The 22,678-nt window shown below is 43.3% G+C and overlaps 1 protein-coding gene across 1 annotated transcript in view; it reads left to right on the top strand.

The window, feature by feature from the left end:
* The window catches only part of LOC111153971 (BARX homeobox 2), a 74,066-nt gene that overhangs the window by 36,354 nt on the left and 15,034 nt on the right, over nt 1-22,678 (top strand). The window lies entirely within an intron of this gene.

The following is a 22,678-nucleotide window of genomic DNA, read 5'->3' as shown; positions in this document are numbered from 1 at the left end:
ACTTTTATTTATAATTTAATACCCAATCTTAATTTAAAAATAAGATGATTCCCCTTACCTCAACCCCATTATAAACCTATGAGCAAGTGTGGCTTTGGTGATCTCAGTTCACTCCCTACTTTGATAGGCCTCATAATTAGGCTCTTAATAAGTGTTTTGATGGTATTAATCATGACAATGATGAGTTTTAAGTGTGCTGGTGTTGCCTACTAAGGCAAGACTCTCAGATGTTTTCCATGACATCATTATGTGGGGCTAGGCCAGCCAGTTCTCCTCATGGCCCTTTTCTTTCCCCTTTTAGGTCCAGAAGCATCAGGAGAAGACTTTCACCTCATTATTATTATTATTACCTATTATTTATTTATTTATTTATTTTTTTTTTTTAAACAAAGCCTGCAGGATATCGTGGGAAATGCCTTCACATAACTATTTCACACAGCAAGCTTTCCTTCCTATTTCTGTCCAGAGATTTTGGCTAAGCAACAGCGGTTGCCCTGCTGAACCCATTTATTACAATATGTATATTAAATGCATCAGCCGTCACCTTCAGCACCTCTCTCTTTTCCTCAGAGAAGACCACATGTTTACAAATCATTTCCCAGATCATGGAGCACTCGATCTTGGAACCTCTTTTTCCTTTTTTAAAGATTTTATTTCTTTATTAAGAGAGAGAGATGGGACGCCTGGGTGGCTCAGTTGGTTAAGCAGCTGCCTTCGGCTCAGGTCATGATCCCAGTGTCCTGGGATCGAGTCCCACATCGGGCTCCTTGCTCATCGGGGAGCCTGCTTCTCCCTCTGCCTCTGCCTGCCATTCTGTCTGCCTGTGCTTGCTCTCTCTCCCTCTCTCTCTCTGACAAATAAATAAAATCTTTAAAAAAAAAAAAGAAAAAAGAGAGAGAGAGAGAGAAAACAAGCGGTGGGGAGGGGCAAAGGGAGAGGGAGGAGCAGGCATCGGGAGCCCAATGCGGGACTGAGTCTCCGGACCCTGAGACCGTGACCTGAGCTGAAGGCAGACGCTTAACTGAGTGAGCTACCCAGGTGCCCCAAAGTTTGGACAGCTAAGCTTTTGACTCTTTCTTTGACCTGAGACCTTTTGACTCTTTCTTAGAACTAAATCGCTCAAAGAGTCATAAGCTGAGGAATGAGAGTATCCATTGCACAGGATGTGTTAAAACATTTATCAAAATTTGGTATAACAAACTCCTCTCCTCCTACCCCAACTTTCCCTTCTACCTTTCCTCCTGAGAAAAAAAGTAGTGACCCTATGTGTTTTCAAAGTGAACAGATGGCCTAACATAACATCCCCCCGATGTCCCCAGACCTCCCATGATACTGTTTCTTGAGACTTCTTTTTTGGGGGTTGGGTGTCACCTGGGCTTTTAGTTCCCTTTTCAGAGTCCATGTCCAGAAAGACCCATCCAGTTTCAGAGCTGTGGATTTCTTAAGACTCTCCTGCCCTTCCCTTTATCTGCCTCTCGTATGGGAAAGATTGAATTAGACGGGCTGGCTGTTCTCTCTGTGGGCCTTACCGTGGTCTGCAGGTGCGTCCGGGGCCAAGGACTGGTACAGAAGATGAGGTTGAATGTGCTTTTTATTTTTAAATCTCACTCTGTGTCCCTTTGAGTTCTGCTGCTTCATTTCTCAGTGTTTGGGAATCAGACCTGTGTCTTGGTCCTAGATTGTTTACCGAGAGTTGACAGCTGGGTGATGCTCAGTGGTTGTTGTGGAGAGAATAGCATGTGGCTAGAGGTGGAGGTGGGCATGTTGGTTAAAAAAAGACTAGCAAGGGGCGCCTGGGGGGCTCAGTGGGTTAAACCTCTGCCTTCAGCTCGGGTCATGATCTCAGGGTCCTGGATTGAGTCCCGCATCGGGCTCTCTGCTCGGCGGGGAGCCTGCTTCCCCCTTTCTCTCTGCCTGCCTCTCTGCTTACTTGTGATCTCTCTCTCTGTCAAATAAATAAATAAAATCTTAAAAAAAAAAAAAAAAAAGAAAAGAAAAGAAAAAGAAAGACCAGCAAATGTTAGTGTGTTGAAAAGGAGGAGGAGCAGTGCCAGGGAATGGAGACGTCCGGCAGGACATTCTTTTCCTACAGAAACTTTCTCAGAGACGGCTTAGGGGAAAGGAGTTGGCTCAGTGTCTCTGATAGTCTTTGAATAATGTGCAAAGACGTGAAGGTAAGGGTCGCGCAGAGCCTTGCTAGTTAAGAACAAGCAGAAACTGCAGAGTCCATCAGCTGTACTCGGAGTTGGTATATCGGGACCAATCATTTCCCCCTTGAACTGTGACCAGCCAGAAGTCTTCATCAGTAGGTGAGTGGGTTAACAAGTTGTCACCACTAGTTTGCATTTAGTTACTGCATAAAAAAAAGCGACGACCTGAACCTGACTCGCATAACTTCATTATAGCCCTAAAAATGTAAAAGATCAACTATGGTTTCTTCCTCTCCTCTGCGAATGGCTGGTTTCTATTCAGATGTTGGTATGGTATAATTTGATTGCTGCCTGAGGCTACTTTTGGAGACTTTTAGAGTGTCCTGGGAGTCTGTCTGTCCAATGGTTATATTTGTATGTGGCACTCCTGCCTTCTGCCAGTCCTTCTCCGAGTGGTGGGGTCGTAATGTGGACATAGCTGGATCAGAGAGGAACACCCCGGTGTTCCGACTCACTCTCTGCCCCATCCCTCAGGGCAGGGAAGGCACTGGCCCCAGAATAGCTCTCATCTCTTGCTGTCAGCTGTGTGATGACAGAGGGAAGGCAGGGTCTGGCCCGAAAAGGCCTGAATGGACAGCTGGACGGAGAGCTGGTGGAGTTGGGTCAGGGAAGACAGTCATGGCCCAATTCAAGGAGCACAAGCTGGCAGGGCACATTTGGGGGCCTGTGAGTTGCTCTTGTCAAAAATCCTCTTTTTTGTGCTGCATCTGAAGAGTGGAGAGGAATACACATCACAGGTGTGAGGGGGACCAGGGCCTGTGGCAGAACCAAGTCATATCTGCATTGGTGGTTATATTTGGCGTGGGAAGTGGGTTCTGTAGTGTTGACAACAAGAAGGGAGATATTCTAGGAAAGACTATGCTAGCCCAGAAGTCCCTGTCATAAGATAAGTATAGCTCACGTTTATATTGCCCCTTTCAGCTGAGAACAGTACCTAGAAAGTGAAATATGCTGACCATGGCATTAACATTTCTGATTACATTTCAAAACCTTGTCCTAACATCCATCTTATTCAGTTGACCCAAGACATCCTAAAATTTAACAACATGTACTTATTTTAAAAATCCATCCCTTTGACGTAAATCTTGGCACAATTCTACACTGCAGTTTATTGACCTCATTTTTTTTCTGTTGACAGAATGACCATTTTTGAGCCTATAATCCTTTTTTTAAAAAAAGATTTTATTTATTTGGCAGACAGAGATCACAAGTAGGCAGAGAGGCAGGCAGAGAGAGAGGAGGAAGCAGGCTCCCTGCTGAGCAGAGAGCCCGATATGGGGCTTGATCCCAGGACCCTGGGATCATGACCTGAGCCGAAGGCAAAGGCTTACCCACTGAGCCACCCAGGTGCCCGAGCCTTTAATCCTGAGCTCAGAATCTAATGAAGAAAGGGAGCATTTGTTTTTCCCCTTAGTTTTCTCCAGCATTTGCTAACTTGTTATTAGCGGAGGGGAAATGTATTTGAGTAATTAAGGGAAACCCAAAGCAATATTGATACATATCTCTGTGAAAAATGGTTGCAAGTTCTATAAAAAATGCCTCTCTACCTCTCACAGAGTCATTGGGGAAAAGGCTCATGGAAAATGAGAAAGTACCTGGGCATCTGGCTATAGATCTGAATTCTTCGCCCATGTGTATGGGTTGGCTCACTTCTTAAGCCTCGGTAATAGGGCCATTATTTCTGTGTTAGATGGATTTCAGAATGTCCTATGTTGTTTCAACCCAGGCTGCTCCCCAGGAAACACGACTGTTTGTTCTCTTTTCTGGCCTGGGCTATAACTGCGGTGCCATCTTTCCTCCAAGCAGAGTGTCTCCAAATAGGAACCCCTTTATCTTGCAGAAATCTGTGAACTTCACTGGTTTTTCTGTATGTGGGAATATACTTTTTTTGGTGTCTATATTTCTGTAGATTTAAATTTTATACATTGAAACATGTTGCTTCCTACTGGGAAAGAATTAATGTGATTTAAGAAGAATTCAAAATATCTCCTTGCCTGCTTTTTTCTTTTGAGAGTTGGGCACCGCGTCATGAAAATTATGGAGGCCTTGAGATAAGGATGGACTCTGCTCAGGCAATATGAACCAACACCAGTGCATAACTCATAAGCAACCCCTGGAAGAAGCAGAAGGCTTTAGCTATGCATGCAGGTACACTGATTACCTGGAACACTAGAAATATCAGAAGGGAAGTTCCCTGGTAAATTGTATTTTAGACTTCTGGAAGGTAGTGTGGTATAATTAAAAGAGCATGCCATGAATCAGACAGATACCTGTTCAGATTCCAGATATGTGCCCACATCACTGGTAATTTTTGCTCAGACTTAGAATCTAGCACAGAATCTAGCCCAGGATTGTGCTCGATAAGCTTTCCCTCTTTTGTCCCCTCTGTCTGCCCATTGCCTTTGGATATGGGTAGAATTTAAGAGGCATGAGACTAATGCGGTGTTTTGTTGAGGGAGCCTCTCTTCTTTTAGAGATTGACCCTTCCTACAGTCCTTAACACAGGGTGAATTTTTTTTTTTTTAAAGATTTTATTTGTTTATTTGACAGAGAGAGATCACAAGTAGACAGAGAGAGAGAGAGAGGGAAGCAGGCTCCCTGCTGAGCAGAGAGCCCGATGCGGGACTCGATCCCAGGACCCCGAGATCATGACCTGAGCCGAAGGCAGCGGCTTAACCCACTGAGCCACCCAGGCGCCCCAGGGTGAATTATTATTATCATTTTTTTTAAGTGAGCAAATCAGTGCCAATGTTGTAGGCCATCAAGTTGTAATACATAAATCAGAGGTCTGCCCTTGCATTCTTCCACTCTTCCTAAATGTGTATTTGCCTGATTTAGGAGAAATTTCTAAGCAGAAGTCTTTCAATGGTTTGTGACATATCAGATTGTTAGCTGTTCATCTCTAAAACACTTAAACTAAGGAAACTTAAAAATGGGCCACATGATTACAGCCACTGTGGAAAACAGTACGGAGGGTACCTCAAGAAATGAAAAATAGGACTACCATAGAATCCAGCAGTCCCACTTCTGGGTTTACTTCCAGAGGAAATAAAATCATTTTTGCAAAGAGATTTCTGCATTATTATGTTTATTGCACCATTATTCACACTAGCCATGACATGGAAACAACCCAAGTGTCCATTGGCAGATGAATGGATAAAGAAAATGTAGAGTATACATATAATAGAGTATTATTCAGCCTGAAAAAAATCGTGCCATCTGTGACAACATAGATGAACCTGGAGGACATTATGTGGAGTGAAATAAGACATAGAAAGAGAAATACTACATGGTCTCACTCATGTGTGCAATCTAGAAACTTCTAGAAACAGAGAAGAAAAGAGTTACAGAGAGCTGGTGGTTGGAGAAATTGGGAAATTGTTGGTCAGAGAGGACAAACATCCATTTATGGGACAGATATGTTCTGGAGACCTAAAACACAGCAGGCGGTGACCATAGTTAATAATAATGTATCATATCCTTGAAATTTGCCAAGTGTGTTCTTGCCACACACAAAAAAGGCAATTATGTGAGCTGATGGCTATGTTAATTAAGTTGATTGTGATAATCATTTCACAATGTGTACCTATATCAAATCATCACGTTGTATACTTTATATGTATATATAATTTTTATTTCTCAATTATGCTTCAGTATAGCTGGGGGTGGGGGAGGGGCAGTGTATGAAAGGAAATTGCAAAGGCCCAGAAACTTCCAAAGTGGTATTCACCATGGCCTCTCATTATTAAAATCACAGTGTGTGTAACACTGTGTTGCAGAATCAGTTAATGATTTAAAAAAAAAAAACACACACCACACTAAGGAAGAAAAGAAATGTCTGGGGCCAGCCACTACTCAGCATTTTGATCATTCCCACCTAGAAAGGCAATACGCGACATAAACAGAACCTTTGTGCTTCCCTCTAGGGGTTTGAGCTCTGGTCCTAGTTCAGACATTGACTTTCTGTGTCTGTTTGTCAAATACCATCTGCCTCATACATCAAAGGCCGGGCTAGAAAAAGTAATGTCTGTGTTGTGTTACTCACTGTGTCATTGGCTATAAATCACATAGCCTCAAAGTCTTAACTGTACACGGTTAGACTGAATGCAAAGATAGTCTTTGGCCTTGAGTAGTTATGATCTGGATCACTTGTGGAGATATCGGATGAGTACACAATTCATCACTTCCTTGTGAACAGAAACATAGTCATGCTGGAGAAGTTTACCTGCAAGCAGTAACACTCTTGTTCTCAGCACACTTGCTTCATTCAGGTAATATGTATTCGTTTGATGTCCTGGCAAAGCACGGGAGGTACAGCATGGGAAATAGAAATCTAAGGCAAAGACTGTACAGTCGGGTTGAGAAATGGAAGAGAGACACATTGGCTCTGAGTGTGATGATTGCTCATAAAATCATTGCATCTTGGTACCAAAAGGGACCTTAAAACCCTCTAACTCCCCCGGGTACAGATGAGGAAGATTCCGATGAAGATCTCATCATGGACTAAAGGCGACCCCCATAAGCTTAATGTTGGCACTGTTGAGAGGAGAGCTGCATCTTAACCGACAAGGTTTGGCTCCGCGCAGGGAAGGGGAAAGCCTTCTTGCTGTAGGGAGCAACTATCCTTGGTCCTGGTCGGTCAGTTGGGTAACCATGGTCCCCATGATTCACATTCACTGTTTTGTAGAATCTTATTACCATTATTCCTACAATGATCCTTCATTACTCTTGCCTTTTACTACCTACAAGAGCAAGACTCAAGCATGAGTACAGACTGATATTCCTGCTGTAAAATTGTCTGACTGCTGTTTGTCTGCCACTTGATCTTACTGGCTTGCGTAGAAGAGAAAAGGAGAAGAACTCGTCCATTCCATCCAGCAAGATCCTTCTGCCGAACACGGAGCTGCTCTTTCCTCCTCTCTTTCAAGCGGTGCATCTCCCCAGAGTTTGAGCCCTTTCTGCCACGTGGTTCTGTGTTCCCCGAGCTCATTCACTGTATAACCTTTAAGGAGGCACGTTCCATCAGAAAACAAGGGGATTACGCAGAAACGATATGAGTGCGTGACATTGAGGCGGCTCGTAGAAAATGCCCGTATGTTGCCGATCGTTATGGCAAAGGGAAATCTTCCAATTCCTGCCTATACCTGGGGGGCCTTACCGGACCCTGGTTTGTTTGAGAGCACTCCGGTCTAGCAACTTGCCTTCGTGTTCCGGCAGAGAACTCTTCCCACTGGCCCCACTCAGCCCCAGCTTCCACCTTAGAAGCTCTTTAGGTGTTCTCTGGTAAGGCCCAAGTGCCATTCCATCCTGGGTTTCTTATTTTTCTTAATTTTTTTTTACAGTCCGTATTTGGCAAATTTGTATACTTTTACCTGTTTCTTTTTTTCCCCTATTACTCTCTGGTTAGAATCTCCACTAATCTCATCCTTCATGTCTCCATTTAAATGACATTCTTGTGGGGGCATCCTGACCACCTATATTTGGTTAAATCCTCTTGCTGAATGCTCTTTATAGCACCCTGAATTACTGCTTTCTTAAGTGTCTGCCATCTGTCCAGAACATAAGCTGGGCAAGGACCTGGTCTGTCTTGCGTACTGTTTTATCCCCAGTTCTTGGCACAGTGTCTACGCGAGGTATTCCATAATTTGTTAAATTAAATTGAATTTTATTTTCTTTTATCCCACTTTGTTTCTATTCTTTGCAACCAAAGACAAGCTAGAGAGAATACATTTAAACCAGGATTAGAATGCACAGGGAGAAGGAGGAAATGAACTTGAATTTGGAAAATTACATTTTGGCATGAGATAGGTTCTAAGTTTGGCAAATGATTTTCCTTCTGGGTAATCAGGAGCTTGCCTATGGACCCACGGGGCCATTTGCAGAAAAGTAACCTCCTGTGGTTTTTTCTAGAAACTTTGCCCAGTGCCCTGGCATGAGGCATGAGGCACATTTTCCCAGCTTGCCTGGTAGAGATACAATGAAGATACTATGAAGATCGGTCTGGACGTAGCAGAGAAGGGGGGAAAGTTTCAGAACTTAAGGCAGAAGATTTCTGAGTGAGTAAACTTACTAGAAGTTTGCCATTCTCTGGCCATTTTCATTGAGCCTGTACTCGTTCCCCTTGTGCTACTTCCTCCTTAGGCAAGTGTGTCTTGCTCGTTGTTGCTTTTTCCTTTTCCAGGCCCGTCAACAAATCGTACCCCAAGTCGTATCCTTTTTCCTCTGTTGTTTGTAAGTATTTCTTTCTAGGAGATGGATTTGACTTTCAGCCCTTCAACTCTGGTTCTCAGGACAATCTCCATATCTATCTCCGAGTGTTTCTGGGCAGAACCATCTGTTACCGTCCCCGCCTGTTAGGTATCATCACTTGGGTATCTAATTGTCACCACAAACAAATAAGCCTCTGTAAGCCTTGTCTTTTCTACCTGGACATTCTCACCTGGCAAGGGTGCCACATTTCCGTCACAGACCACTCGAGTCTTTGAGTCTCCCTGTGCCTTGCCTGTGTCTGCACCTACCTCCTACCCCAGCCTCGTGGTTTTCCAGATCCCATTGGTTTTTCCTTGACAGTGGCTCTGGCATCCATTCCCTCCTTTCTCCCCACAACCCAGCTCCTCTTTTTGCGCCAGGGCCCTGTACTCTCTAGAATCCAGCCATCTGTCCTGAATTCCAAGGGTTCTTATGGTGCCCGGCATTGCCACATTCTTTTTTGTTTTCCTGTTTGTTTGGTTTTTTAAATTTTAATGTCTCATTTTCCCAATAAGTAATTCGTTTCTTGAGGGCAGAGATGAGGAATGGTTTGTCTTCCTGTCTCTAGCAATTGGCATAGAGCTGCGTCGCTGTGGGTCAAGTTCACTGACGACAGTGGCGGTGAATCAGAGGACTCCTCTTGGTCAGCTTTGTGTAGACTGCACCCGTGGGACACCAGCACCTTAACCAGAAATGGCAAAGCACAAGATATGAAGCAGAGGGGGGATTAGGTTAGCCCAAGAGAGTGGTGTTGTGACTTCCAATGAATAGAGGCAACTCCAAAATATGGAACATGAGTTCATTTTGAGCATTGGGGGGAAAAAAAATCAGTGCCTCCTTTGGTATCGTTCTTCATTGTTGGAAATTTTTTTTTCCTGCTCATTATCTCATGTGAACCTTCAGCAAGCTGTGGAGACGTATCGTATTGCCATTTTATAGGAGAGAAAACAGAAACTTGGGAATCTGGTTTGACCTGAGGCCATAGATCCCCAAGGTGGCAGAAGCACATCTCCAGCCCCGATCTTCTGGTTCCAGGTAAAAATCAGCTCAAGTAAGGACACTGAGTTAACGCCAGGAAGATGTACTTCCCGCTCTTATCCTAAAGAAGTTTGCATTTTCGTGAGAAGTAGAGGAGTAAACAAATTAACTCCAAGGTCTGAATTAAGTTAAGGGTGAATAAGGACACAAACACAATGGTGTGGGCGCATGAAGGTAGGAGTGATTAATTCAGTCTTTGTGCTGAGCAACAGCTGCTCTGGGAAGCTTTCCGTCAGTGAGTGGTTATGAGGTGTGGATGAAAGCATGTGTGGGCGTCTGTAGAAAACAGAATGGCCGGGAGGAGAGAGACAGTACCATCTCCGTGTGTTCTTTGGCAGCAGGAGCCAGGGAGTGGCAAAGGCGGAGGGTGGATGGTGACCACTTTGGGTAGTTCAACATTCTAGGTAGGAGGGGAAGTTCCCTAAACCTTTCTGCCCCAACTGGCTTTATTGATTTCATCAAGCTCTTGGTGTAGCCTAGTGTTCCTGTGGGCGGCTGCAGCTTTGACGACATTGCAGGCTGACTGTGAGAAGACTGAGCTTGTCTCTGTGCAAAGCTCAAGAATCTGGAAAGATGGTGCCATGCCGTCAGCCTACCAGCCTTGCTCCAGTGTCCTCTGCTTATTTTTTGAACTTCCTACGATTTTCTAAATACTCCCCCCAAATGTGTTCTCCCTACCTCCTTTACTTTTCAACCGTTGTGAACCTTCTTTTTTTTTTTTTTAAGATTTTATTTATTTATTTGACAGAGAGATCACAAGCAGGCAGAGAGGCAGACAGAGAGAGGGAGGAAGCAGGCTCCCTGCTGAGCAGAGAGCCCGATGCGGGACTCGATCCCAGGACCCTGAGATCATGACCCAAGCCGAAGGCAGCGGCTTAACCCACTGAGCCACCCAGGCGCCCCCGTTGTGAACCTTCTTAAGTTTTTATTTAGCTGATGCTTATTCCAGAGTTGACAGTATGATAGTCTTGTGTGGATTTTGGAATAGGTTTATTCTGTGTGTTTTTAATTCATTTACACATAACCCATCAAAATGCCCCCCCTTTTTAGTGAAGTAGTTAATGGCTAAGACATTTTTTAAAAAGATTTTATTTATTTATTTGACAGACAGAGATCACAAGTAGGCAGAGAGGCAGGCAGAGAGAGAGAGAGAGGAGGAAACAGGTTCCCCACAGAGCAGAGAGCCAGATGTGGGGCTCAATTCCAGGACCCTGGGATCATGACCTGAGCTGAAGGCAGAGGCTTTAACCCACAGAGCCACCCAGGCGCCCCTGGCTAAGGCATTTTCGTCAGCTTTTGCTTTGGCCTCTTTAAACATTTTCTCTTTTCATTAGTTGTGCGAAACCATTCTAGAAACTTGGCGTGTGCCAAAGTTAAAAGGCCCCTTGGAGCATTTTTATGATTGCTTTCATTCCTCTTCCCCTTCTGTCTCATGCTTACAGATTATCCATCTAGACACGGTGACCGAATCATCCTCTCTGCTGACCACTTACCCTCGGCTCACCTCCTCCCTCTTTCAGCATTAGACAGGGCAAATGAATTCTAACCCCTGCATCTCCTTTCTCCACAGTTGTCAGAAATGGACCCTGGTCTGTTCCAGCTGCAGCCATCTTTGCCTCCATCCTTCTTCCCCTTGGGAAGAGCTGAGCTTTGGGCCTCTTAAGTGTTTCTACGAAGTTTTTTTTTACAGGTCTGCAAAACCTGCACATGATATCTAGAGTCTTGATAATTTTAGGGGATGTTCCATGTCCCACGAGGTCAGCCTTCCCACCAATTTCATTTAGACCCCTTGCTGCTGTCAGTCTCACTACACAGCTGTAAGGGCATTTGAAGACCCCCCCCCCCACCATGTGGTGAGGAGAAACTGGTGGACTCTGATGGGGTGGTCTTGCTTTGCATATGAAGGCCCAGAGGATAAGGAGACCCATGTGCCTAATTCCTGAGTACATGCAGGTACATTCTGCTTTCTCCCTAAGAAAATGTTATCTTCTTTCCTTTGGCTTACTCAGAGAGCATCAGGCAACTCCAGCGAAGGCAGGAAAGGAAAGGGAGGGAACAGCAACGAAAACCCACTGGGCATTCCACAAATGGTAACGCACTTCATCCTCACAGAAATCTTCAGGGGCGAACTCTTACTAGCCCCGCTTCATGGAAGAGGAAATTGAAACGAGGAAAGTGTTGGTAACCTGTTCGAGATAGCTCCACAAGTCAATGGTAGAGAGCCTCTTCTTTCCCCTACTCCAGATTACCAGCCAAGTGGCAGGAATGTGAGCCTATGGGAATCTCTGGGGCATGGGTGATTTTACGATTTTTCCCAGGAAACTCAGCTAAAACCACCCAGTTGTCCCATGAAGTCTGCTAGGTTATCTGAGTACTTCTGCTCCGTGTCTTTGTATGTGTTGTGTTCGACCCTTTGAAGCTCTCAGCGGATATATAGGTCACACATTCCTGGAACATAAATCAGTCAAGCAAGCAGCTTAGAGATTCTTATCCACTCAGACCTTTGGCCCTCGCCCGTGTCCACAGGAAATGTGAGTGTGGAGAGTCAATTTGGGGACTGGGTATGTTGGAAGAATGGAAGAGAAGCCCATAGGAGATGCATAGGAACAGACACTGTTCTTCGGGGATTCGGCCCTGAAGTTCAAGTCAAGCTGTAGTTGGAAGGGACAGGCTTCTGCCACGAAGGAGGATTTATACAGAGGAGATGTGCCTGGACTGTGCCTCTCCTTGGCCCAGACACAGTCACATGCACAAGGTTACAGTTTCCAGAATCAACATAGCCGGAAAACGTTCTGTTGAACCTGCCCAATGTTCTGTATCATCCCACACACCCTGGGTTGTCCCAGGGCACACCGACTGCTGATGTGCTCAGATTTTCGAATCCAAAACCCGATTCTCAAAACAGCTAGTCACATGGCAGGGAACCACTTGTAGGTACACAATACATACAGTTAATGTGATATCCATCCTGCAGCAAAGCATTGGTGAGGGGGACTGGTTGAAGGAAAACAATGATTAGAAAACGCATTTATTGTGGTTATGTTTACTCTCTGTTTGTCAACTAAAAAATGTGTTTGTTTAAACAATGTCCTTGGTTTAGGGCAGTCATTCCTCGGTGGCAGATACCGTGCTTGAATTTCACAAGTGTATGTAAATGATCTAGCCGAGCAGGGCAGCTGTCTTCAGTCAACATTTTCACATAGTGATGATTCTCAGGGAAAGGGAAAGACCTACTTAATACACAGCACTATACACCGTCCGCCTTCTCAGCGACCGCAGTGTCCCCTAACGAATGTGTTAATTGCAAGCTTTTCCCTACTATTTTAAAAACCTACATTGGGGTTTTAGCCAAAATATAAAAATGTGGCTGGACAATCACATAGTACTTTTGGGGGAATATGAAATGGGAGTTGCCAGTGCTTTGAGACATTAAAGCTCGGGGCTGGTGTTGTTTTGTTGGGAATTGGGTCATGTAATAAAACAAGAAAAGATGGCAAACAGCTGGCTGAAATGCATTTTATCTCACTTTTCTGCTCCCCGTGGGTTTGCCTTTTGGGAGACTCAGTGCTCCAAAGCATGCACATTTCCTACCCTGACTTCTGGTACAGCCAAGCTCCTTCCTTCCAAGGACGCACAACTCAACACATTGCTCCACTGCAGTCCTATACTTACTAACAAGGGAGGTCCTCCTGAAAACCCCAAACATGTATGCTCATCCCAGCCGTCCTGTGTGTACCTCCAACATCACGCGGTGCTCCCAGCCAGCAAGTAAAATGCAGCTTTGTCCTTGAACTTGCCTCAGAGGTCAGGTCAGGATGCCTGCAACTATAGGTTTCTGTAAAGGACAGTGCCTTAGATCACTGTCATTCCTTAGAACTTTGTGTTTTTCTTCTTTAGGTAAGCTCTACGCCCAACATGGGGCTTGAATTCATGACCCCGAGATCAAGAGTCATGTGCTCTACTGATTGAGCCCGTCAGGTGCCCTTGTTTGCTTTGTTTTTGATGAAGGTTTTTTGCTGGGTTTAAGCATCAGAACCAAATTGCGTCAATGTCCCAAAGCCATTTATCTGTTGTCTGAATGTGGTCAACACACAATGTTACGTTAGTTTCAGGTGTACAACATTGTGATTTGACAAGGTTGCACATTATACTGTATTCACCACAAGGAGAACCACCCTCTGTCCCCATACATAGTTATTACGGTATCATTGACTCTCTTCCCCTTGCTGTGCCTTTGATCCCATGACTTATTCATTCCATAACTAGAAGCCTCTACCTCCCACTCTCCTGCACCCATTCTGTCCATTCCCCAATCCCCCACCCCTATGGCCACCCTTGGTTTGTTCTATTTCTAGGTCTGATTCTGCTTTTAATTAAATTTTTTTTTAGATTTTACTCATGAATGTAGTCGTGTGGGTTTTTTTTTTCTCAGTCCGATTTTTTTCACTTAACATAATCCTCTCTAGGTTCATCTGTGTTGTCTCAAAAAGCATGATCTCATCCTTTTTAATGGCTGCATAATATTCCATCACGTATATGTATTTATATAGCCCACATCTTCCTTATCCTCTCATTTATTGATGGACACTTGGGTTGCTTCCATATGTTGGCTGTTTTAAATAATGCTACAGTAAATATAGGGCGGTATGTATCTTTTTGAATTGATATTTTATACCTAATAGTAGAATTACTAGATCATATGGTATTTCTATTTTTAATTTTTGGAGGAACCTCCATAATACTTTTACAATGGCTGTGCTAATTTGCATTCCCATCAGTGGTGCATGAGTGTTCCTCCAAAGCCATTTTTAAATAACAGCAATTGATTCCAACCTACCAGAAGGTAGGATCCTCAAAAGAACAGTTTTCCATGAATTGATCTATAAGGTTAGGTAATTTCAACCAAAACTTTAGTGGGATTTGTTTTTTTCGAGACTAACAAGTTGGTGCTAAAATTCAGCTGGAAAAATAAAGTAATGACAATAGCCAAGAAAATTCTGTAAAAAAGAATAGAGAAGGGGACTTGTTCTCCCAGATAACAAAACTCCCTTTAAAAACCACGATAATTAAAGTGGAGTGGTCAGCCTGTATATTAGTTCAGTAGGTTAGAAAAATCCAGTACATCATATAACCTAATTATTTTTAGGGCCCCATATGACCCAGTGTATGTCCAGAATCATATTCAAAGACAATAAAAATCTGGCCACAGAAGCCTGGAGCATGAAGTTCTTTAGATCTTCTGAAAGGGTATATTCATGGATTATACACAGTATACACCCTAAATGGTTTTCAGAAATCTTCTCTAATAGCCACTCCTCTCCCCAAAGTTGCAGACTCACAGCAGTCTCTAGAAATGTACCCCTTTCTCTGATTTCCTAACCCTTGTCTCCCCGTCTCCCATCGTCCCCTCACACCCACTACCTTCATGTAGCAGTGGGTGATCACCTCCCCAGAAGGCAGCCCTTGGGGGAACGGTAGTGCTGCTTTTCTAGAGAGCAGGAGAGTCTCAGAACTCTGGTGACTAGAAGTCCCTAGCAGACTCCCAGAATTCCCAGAATGAACAAAACTTCCCAGTCTCATTTCTTTGGGAACTTAGTGAATCTTAAAGGTAGCATTTGAAGTCACTAGACTGGTCAGTAGGTGGTGTTGACATTGTTGGCTACCCCTTTAGAGGAAAAAAGTGATGCATTTATACTTCCCCAAATGAACACTTGGGAAATACGGGTCTCAAGAGATTAGATTTGGAGCATCTGTACGTTTCTGCTAATACATGGGGATAGTGATGGAAGTTTAGCTCTAAGGCCTAGGGTTGACAGTGGTGAGAGGAGACTTTGACTTTATATAGTTCCAAATTGTTTTAAATTTCTTTTATAACAGATTGTGTTACTTTTATAATAAAAATGAAAGAGCATTTTCATTTTCTTTGGGTAAATGCCTGGTAATGGAATTATTGGGTCGTATCTGGGTAGTTCTATTTTTAATTTTTTGGGGGACCCTCCATCCTGTTTTCCACAGTGGCTGTATGGGTTGACACCTCCAGCAGTAGTGCACGAGGGTTCCCTTTTCCCACATCCTTGCCACCACTTGCTATTTCATGTCTTTTTGATTCTAGCATTTCCTGTTGAAAGAAGATGTGACATATATATACACAGACGCAGACAGACAGACACACTTGCAATGGAGTATTACTCAGCCTTAAAAAAGAGTGGGATTGGGGTGCCTGGGTGGCTCAGTGGGTTAAAGCCTCTGCCTTCAGCTCAGGTCATGATCCCAGGGTTCTGGGATCGAGCCCCGTATTGGGCTCTCTGCTCAGTGGGGAGCCTACTTCCTCCTCTCTCTCTCTGCCTGCCTCTCTGCCTACTTGTGATCTCTGTCTATCAAATAAATAAATAAATATCTTTAAAAAAAAAAGAGTGGGATCTTGCCATTCGAGATAGCATAGATGGATCTAGAGGGTATTACGCTAAGTGAAATAAGTCAGAATGAGAAAGACAAATACCATGTAGTTGCACTTATATGTTGAACCAAAAAGAAAAAAAAAGGAAAGAAAGAAAAACCTTAAAGCAAATGTGCAAACAAACAAATTGCAGAATCAGATCTATAAATAGAGAACAAACCTTTGGTTGCCAGACGGGAGAGTGTGGGAGGTACAGACTTCTAGTTATGGAAGGAATAAGTCATGGGAATAAAGGGCACAGCATAGGGAATACAGTCCATGGAACTGTCATAGCATTGCACGGTGACAACACTACAAGCTAGCATAATGTATTTTAAATCACCATGTGGTATGCCTGAAACTCATGAAACAGTGTTTCAACTATGCTCAAATTTAAAAAAAAGGTGTTTAAGCACCCCAAAACTTGGGGTGCCTGGGTGGCTCAGTGGGTTAAGCCTCTGCCTTCCGTTCAGGTCATGATCTCAGGGTCCTGGGATCGAGCCCCGCATCGGGCTCTCTGCTCAGCGGGGAGCTGCTTCCCTTCCTTTCTCTCTGCCTGCCTCTCTGCCTACTTGTGATCTTTCTCTCTCTGTCAAATAAATAAATAAAATCTTAAAAAAAAAAGCCACCCCAAAACAAAATAGCAATCAAAGTACTTAATTACCCTTTGGGGGTTTTAAATTTATTTTTACCTTATATTCAGTAGAAGTTCACTATTTTAGTATATAGTAGCAAGTTCTGACAAATGCATCAAATTGTCTAACCCAGAGCCACAGTCAAGATACAAACCAGCCTCGTCACCGGATGGTAGCTACACTTGTGGTGAGCGTAGTGTAGTGTAAGATGAAAAGTCGCCCAGTCACTCTGTTGTACACCTGAAACTGATGTCACATTGTATGTCAACTGCACTTCAATAACAATAATATAAAAAAAAAAAACCCCAGCCTTGTCACCCCCAATTGTCTTGTATTGCCTCCTTATAGTCAAAGTCTTCCTCTGCCCTTAATCTCTGGAAGCCACTGATTTCTAGGTGTCTTCTCCATCTCGAGTTTTGCCTTCTCCAGAATGTCTTATAAATGGATTTCTATAGCTTTGGAGTCTGGCTTCCTTCACTTAGCATAATGCATTTGAAATTCATCCTTGATGCTGTGTGTATCAACACTTTCTTCCCTTATTATTCCTGAATAGTATTCCATGATTCCATTGGAGTTTGTCCCTCCATCCCAGTGGCGGGCTGTTGGATTGTTTCATTTCTGATAATGACTAATAATGCCACTATAAACATTTGGACCTAGGCTTTTATGTGAGGGGAGGGGCAGAGGGAGAGAGAGAGAATCCCAAGCAGACTCCACACTGAGTGTGGAGCCCCAACCGGGGCTTGATCCCAGGTCCCTGAGATCATGACCTGAGCCCACATCAAGAGCTGGCCGCTTAACCAACTGAGTCACCCAGTTGCCCTTTGTTGTAGTTTTAATATACATTTCCTTAATGGCTAATCATGCTAAGCAGCTTTCCATGTACTTATATACTATCTGTGTATCCACTTTGGTGAAGTATCTGCTCGAAATCTTTGTTCAGGGAAGCCTGGGTGGCTCGGTCAGTTCAGCATCTGCCTTTGGCTCAGGTCATGATCCCAAGATCCTGGGATCAAGTCCCACACTGGGCTCCTTGCTTGGTGGAGAGCCTGCTGCTCCTCCTGCTTGTGCTTTCCCTTTCTCTCTCTGACAAATAAATAAATAAATAGAATCTTTAAAAAAAAAAAAGTGTTCATTTTCTTATGGAGTGATTTTTTAAATTGCTAAACTTTGAGAAGTTGTTTTTTGTTTTTTTTTTTTTTAGTATATTTTGGATACAAATCATTTGTCAGGTGTATGATTTGCAAATATTTTCTCCCAGTCTGTAGCTTATATTTCTGTTTTCTTGGTAGTATCTTCTGCCAAGTAAAAGTTGTTATGTTTGATGGAGACCAGATTTGACCTTTTTCCTTACTGTGACATTCTTTGGGTGTCATAGCTAAGAACTCCCTGCCTAACCCAAAGTCACAAAGATTGTTCTCCTATGTTTTCTTCTAAAAGTTTTACAAGTTTGTATTTACTTGGATCTATGATCCATTTTCAGTTTTTAAAGTAAGTTATGAGTTCTAGGTTACTTTTTTTTTTTTTTTTTGCATATGGATATCTAGTCATTCCAGGACCACTTGTTAAAGACCATCATTTCTCCACATTATACAGTTTTTATTTTAAAAGAAAGAATGTGATTCTGTCTAGCATGAGAACTCAAACATCTTCTATCATGAAAGGAGAAAATTCCTTGGACCCACTGGCTCAGGGGTGGCTGAGAGAGAGTCCCCTTTGCTCAGAACAGACAATATTTGTTTTACTAGCAGTGTCATAAAACCAAACATAATTTATACTCCATTGCTGGGATTTCTAGGTTGTTGAGGGTTTTTGTTTGTTTGGCCCAGCTTTTAGAAGAAATTTTAACCATTTATGGGCACGAAAATTCTTTTTTTGACAAATTGGATGTATACTAAAACTTAACAATGAGAACAAAACTGAAGTTTGTTTAGTCTAACTTTTAGTTTTTTGAATTAGAAAAATAATACATGCTTAACGTAAAATCTAAATACAGGTGACCCTTGAATAATACGAATTTCAACTGCATGGTCCACTTAGCTACAGATTTTTTTCAATAAATAGAGTACAATACTGCAAATGTATTTCCTTTTTCTTACAGTTTTCTTAATAACATTTCTTTTCTCTAGCTTACTTCACTGTAAGAATACGGTATACTGAAATACAATAACATAAAAAATATGTGTTCACTGTTTATCGGTAAGGCCCCTGATCACTGGCAAGCTATTAGCAGTTACGTTTATGGAGAGTCAGAATTTATACATGGATTTTCAACTGCTGTGTCAGTGCCCTAACCCCCCATTGCTCAAAGGTCAGCTGTACTACAGAAGAATCATCTAGAAATTGGGATACATGGCATAGTGGTTTCCTATTGCTTCTCGGTTCCCTTTCCTTGGTCCTTTTGATGGGCTTCTCTCCCTTTTTATGATCTCAGATGTTGGCATACCCCAGGGTTTCATCTTTGGATCTCTTTATTTCTTTATTTTACTAGCTCTCTAGGTGATGTTGTTTAATCATGTGGTTCTGCGCACCACATGTGCTCCCAGGAGTCAAGGCTGTGTCTCCAGCCTAAGCTCTTCTCCAAACTCCAGACCAGTACGGGTAGCTGCCTCTTCAGAACATCTACCGCGTGTAACAGCAGCTTGTCTGACACAGAAATCTTGGGGCACCTGGGTGGTTCAGTCGGTCAAGCATCTGCCTTTGGCTCAGGTCACGATCCCAGGGTCCTGGAATCGAGTCCCATGTTGGGCTCCTTGCTCAGCGGGGAGCCTGCTTCTCCCTCTTCCTCTGCCCCTCCCTCTACTTGTGCTCTCTCGAACTCTCTCTCCAAATAAATAAGTAAAATTCTTAAAAAATAAAAAATAAAACAGAAATCTTGGTCTCTTCTTTGCCCCATCTTTCCTTCCTTAGCAAATGGCACCGTCATTCCTTTATATACCAAGGCCAGAAACCCAGACCTGAGATGTCAGCTCTCAGTAGCTTGGACATGACACTCAGCATCCTGTAGGCTCTTCCACCCCTCACTGTAAAGAACACACTGAGCGGACCCCCCTCTCACTATGCAGCTGCTCCCTGTCTGGCTCCTGCCACAGTGGTGCCTGGTCTAGAAGGTGGCCTTGCCTCCCAGCTTACTTCTCTGCTTCCACACTCACTGCTGCAGTCAGGCCCCTGCACAGCAGCCCTGGGGCTCTTCAGGACAGAAAGCACATCATGTCCTTCTCCAGCTCAGATCTCGCTAATGCTTTTATCACATTCTGAAGAAAATCTTTGCCCTGGCCTTCAAGACCGTATGTGATCTGGCTACAGCCTATTTCTCCAAATTTTTATTTCCTGGAACCTTTATTTCCCCCTCCCCCCGCCCCCACATGGTTCACTCTGCCTTTTTGCTACTCTTTGAACACAAGCCTATTCCCACTTTAGGGCTTTGCTTGAGCTGGTTCTCTGCCCCCGGGGTGCCCTTCCCAATGTTCTCTTCTCCCCTGAGTCACCCATTTACTAGAACTGTTATTTGTTCCTTGCCTTGCCTTGCCTCCCCTCTCAGAAATACCTGCCCCCTCCTTTCCTCCCCCATCTTCTCAGTCTGCTGTGTTTTTCTTCAGAGAATTTACCACTACCTGGCATCATATATTTGTTTGTTTGCTGTCTGCCTTCCCGACTGAAATGTAAGCTTCCTGAAGGTGGGACTTGATGTGGGTCACAGCTCTATCCCCAACTTCTAGAACAGAGTACAGCCCATAGTAGATGTTCAGTAAACATTTATGGCAGGATTAAATACAGGATTAGAGTCATACATGTACACTACTTTTCACCCTACTTCATTCCCACACCTTCTCTGGAACTAATCACTGTTAATAGCTTGGTGACTAACTTCCTGGGCTTAAAAACAATGCATTTATGAATGCAGACACACATTCAGTTTTTTTTAATGGAATGCAAACTGTTCCATACCTTTATTTTCGCTCAGTAGTTTACTTTAGAATTTTTTCCATTTTAGTTTATTTTTTCATGTAATCTATGTATTTATATAGGTCTTTTTAGTGCTTACATTGTAGTTCATACTATAGATATATAATTTATTTAATCATTTTCCTGTTGATATGTGGGTTGTTTTCCCTGTTTCCTTATTATAATCAAGGCTGCAGTGAATATGCTTGTCCTTAAATCTTTGTGCATATGGGAAAATTGGTCTCAAATTATAGAACCGCCTGGATCAGTACTTGAGAGGTATTGCTTAATTTGTCCTTCTAAAACATTATACTGATTTATAATCTCGCCAACAATATATGAGGGCCCATTTCCCCATATCCTGGCCAACACCAGGTATTACCCCACATCCCAAATATTTTTTAATGTTGGGGGAAAAAAGTTTTACTCTCTTACGAAAGAGAAAGCCTAAACTCTGGTGATTGAAAATCTTACAGGCCGGTAGATAACCAGCCACTTCCTACACTGGTAAGCTCCTAAGCTTCTGGATTCTAGGTTAGCCTGTTTCGTAAAGATAGTTCCTTTTAAAAAGAAATGTCAGAATTAAAGGAATAAAGTGATTCAAGATGAGAACTATATTGTACCTGGAAAGAAACTTTCAGATACTGTTTTCCCGAGAAGACATATTTCATAATGTGTCCTGGGAGATCCAAAACCACAGGCCCAGGTTTCCTCATTTTCTTGCTGTAATTCATTCCTGGATGATTTTTTTCCCCCTGAGAAAGAATCCACAACACAAAACCTCAAACGTTGGCATTGGCTGGAGAGTTAATGAAAGACATAGCCATTGGTGATTTACTATTTGCTTGTCTGTGGTTTGTACTGGGCCTTATGAGAAGGACTCAAAGAACAAGAGAAGTTATCTATTTTAATAACTATGACTTGGGGCCCAAAACAGAAGCACAGGCATGACTACGAAGACAGATGCCAACCCAGGGGAGGGAGGTACAGCCCAAGTAGCACCCGGGTGTTTCTGTGACTTGGGTTGGTTTTAATCCAAAGCTAGTGGGATCGTTGGTTAGCTCACAGGCTAGCCTTTGCCCTGGTAGTGAGCTGCCAGGGCTGGGATGAGTCCCAAACGGCAACCCCTGAGTCTTCTCTATCTTTCATCAGCTGTCAAGATGGGTTTGGGAATAGAGGCACTTTTATGGCATCAGTATATCAGGGTTTGAAGAATTCCTTAAAATTACCTGCTTTTACTCGCTATATGGATGGCAAGACTGAGGCCCAGTGAGATAAAATGACTTAGATGGGTAAGGATCATCACGTTTTAAGCATGATCCTATTGAATAATGAAAAAGAAGAGCTCTTGTACTTGAACTTTAAAGACATAACAGATTCTTGGTGGAATGGTACTTCTGCCTAGAAATTCCTAAGGCAGGAGTGGCACATAACTGGCCTCCGTGCCACCATACACCCCCGCAAATGCCCACAGCAGATGTCGGCAGTCAACCCCAGCTCTCTTTCCTCAACCAAGCCCTCGCCCAGCCGGACAATCCTCCTTCACACAGTGCTGGAGGCAGCAGGTCAGAATGGATCTGAGTTTTTTCATGTGAGTTAAAATCTGTTTCTGTTTGCACCTCCCCTCTAATGATTGGTGTATCCCTGTGATTCCTGATGTGAAAAGACCTCTGGACGTTAAGCCAGAAGAACGTGGTTTGACTGCTGGATTTTCTTGCTCCTGGCTCTGTGATCTTGGGCAAGTCACTTAGCCTTTCACTCATGCTTGTCTCTGAAACGAAGAAGTTGAATTAAATCACCTTTAAGGTTCCTTCCAGCTCTGAAAAATGTCATGATTCAATGTCTAGAGACCTCTCAGGAGGAATTCATAGTTGCAACTATGTATTTTTATAAAGACCCAGGGGGTTTTTAGGCAGTTTGTATATTACAAAGCTATTCTGTATCCTTCCTTATGTGTTTGTAGCTTTTTCTGATGACTTTTTGAGCTTTTTCTTTTCATCTGCTCAGATCATTGACCCATATCTCTGAAACCAGAATTTAGGGGTTTCAAGGAGAGGAGGCGGGGACATGCCCGCTCAAAACCAGACGAATTGCAGGAACCTCCTCTTACCTTCAGGGAACTTGAATGTTCTCACACTCCAGACTGAGCAACGCTCAGCTGCCCC

The sequence above is a fragment of the Enhydra lutris genome, unplaced genomic scaffold (genome assembly GCF_002288905.1).
Source record: "Enhydra lutris kenyoni isolate GAN:26980312 unplaced genomic scaffold, ASM228890v2 scaffoldscaffold34, whole genome shotgun sequence".
NCBI lineage: Eukaryota > Metazoa > Chordata > Mammalia > Carnivora > Mustelidae > Enhydra > Enhydra lutris.
This window is presented reverse-complemented; position numbering and strand designations above follow the sequence as displayed.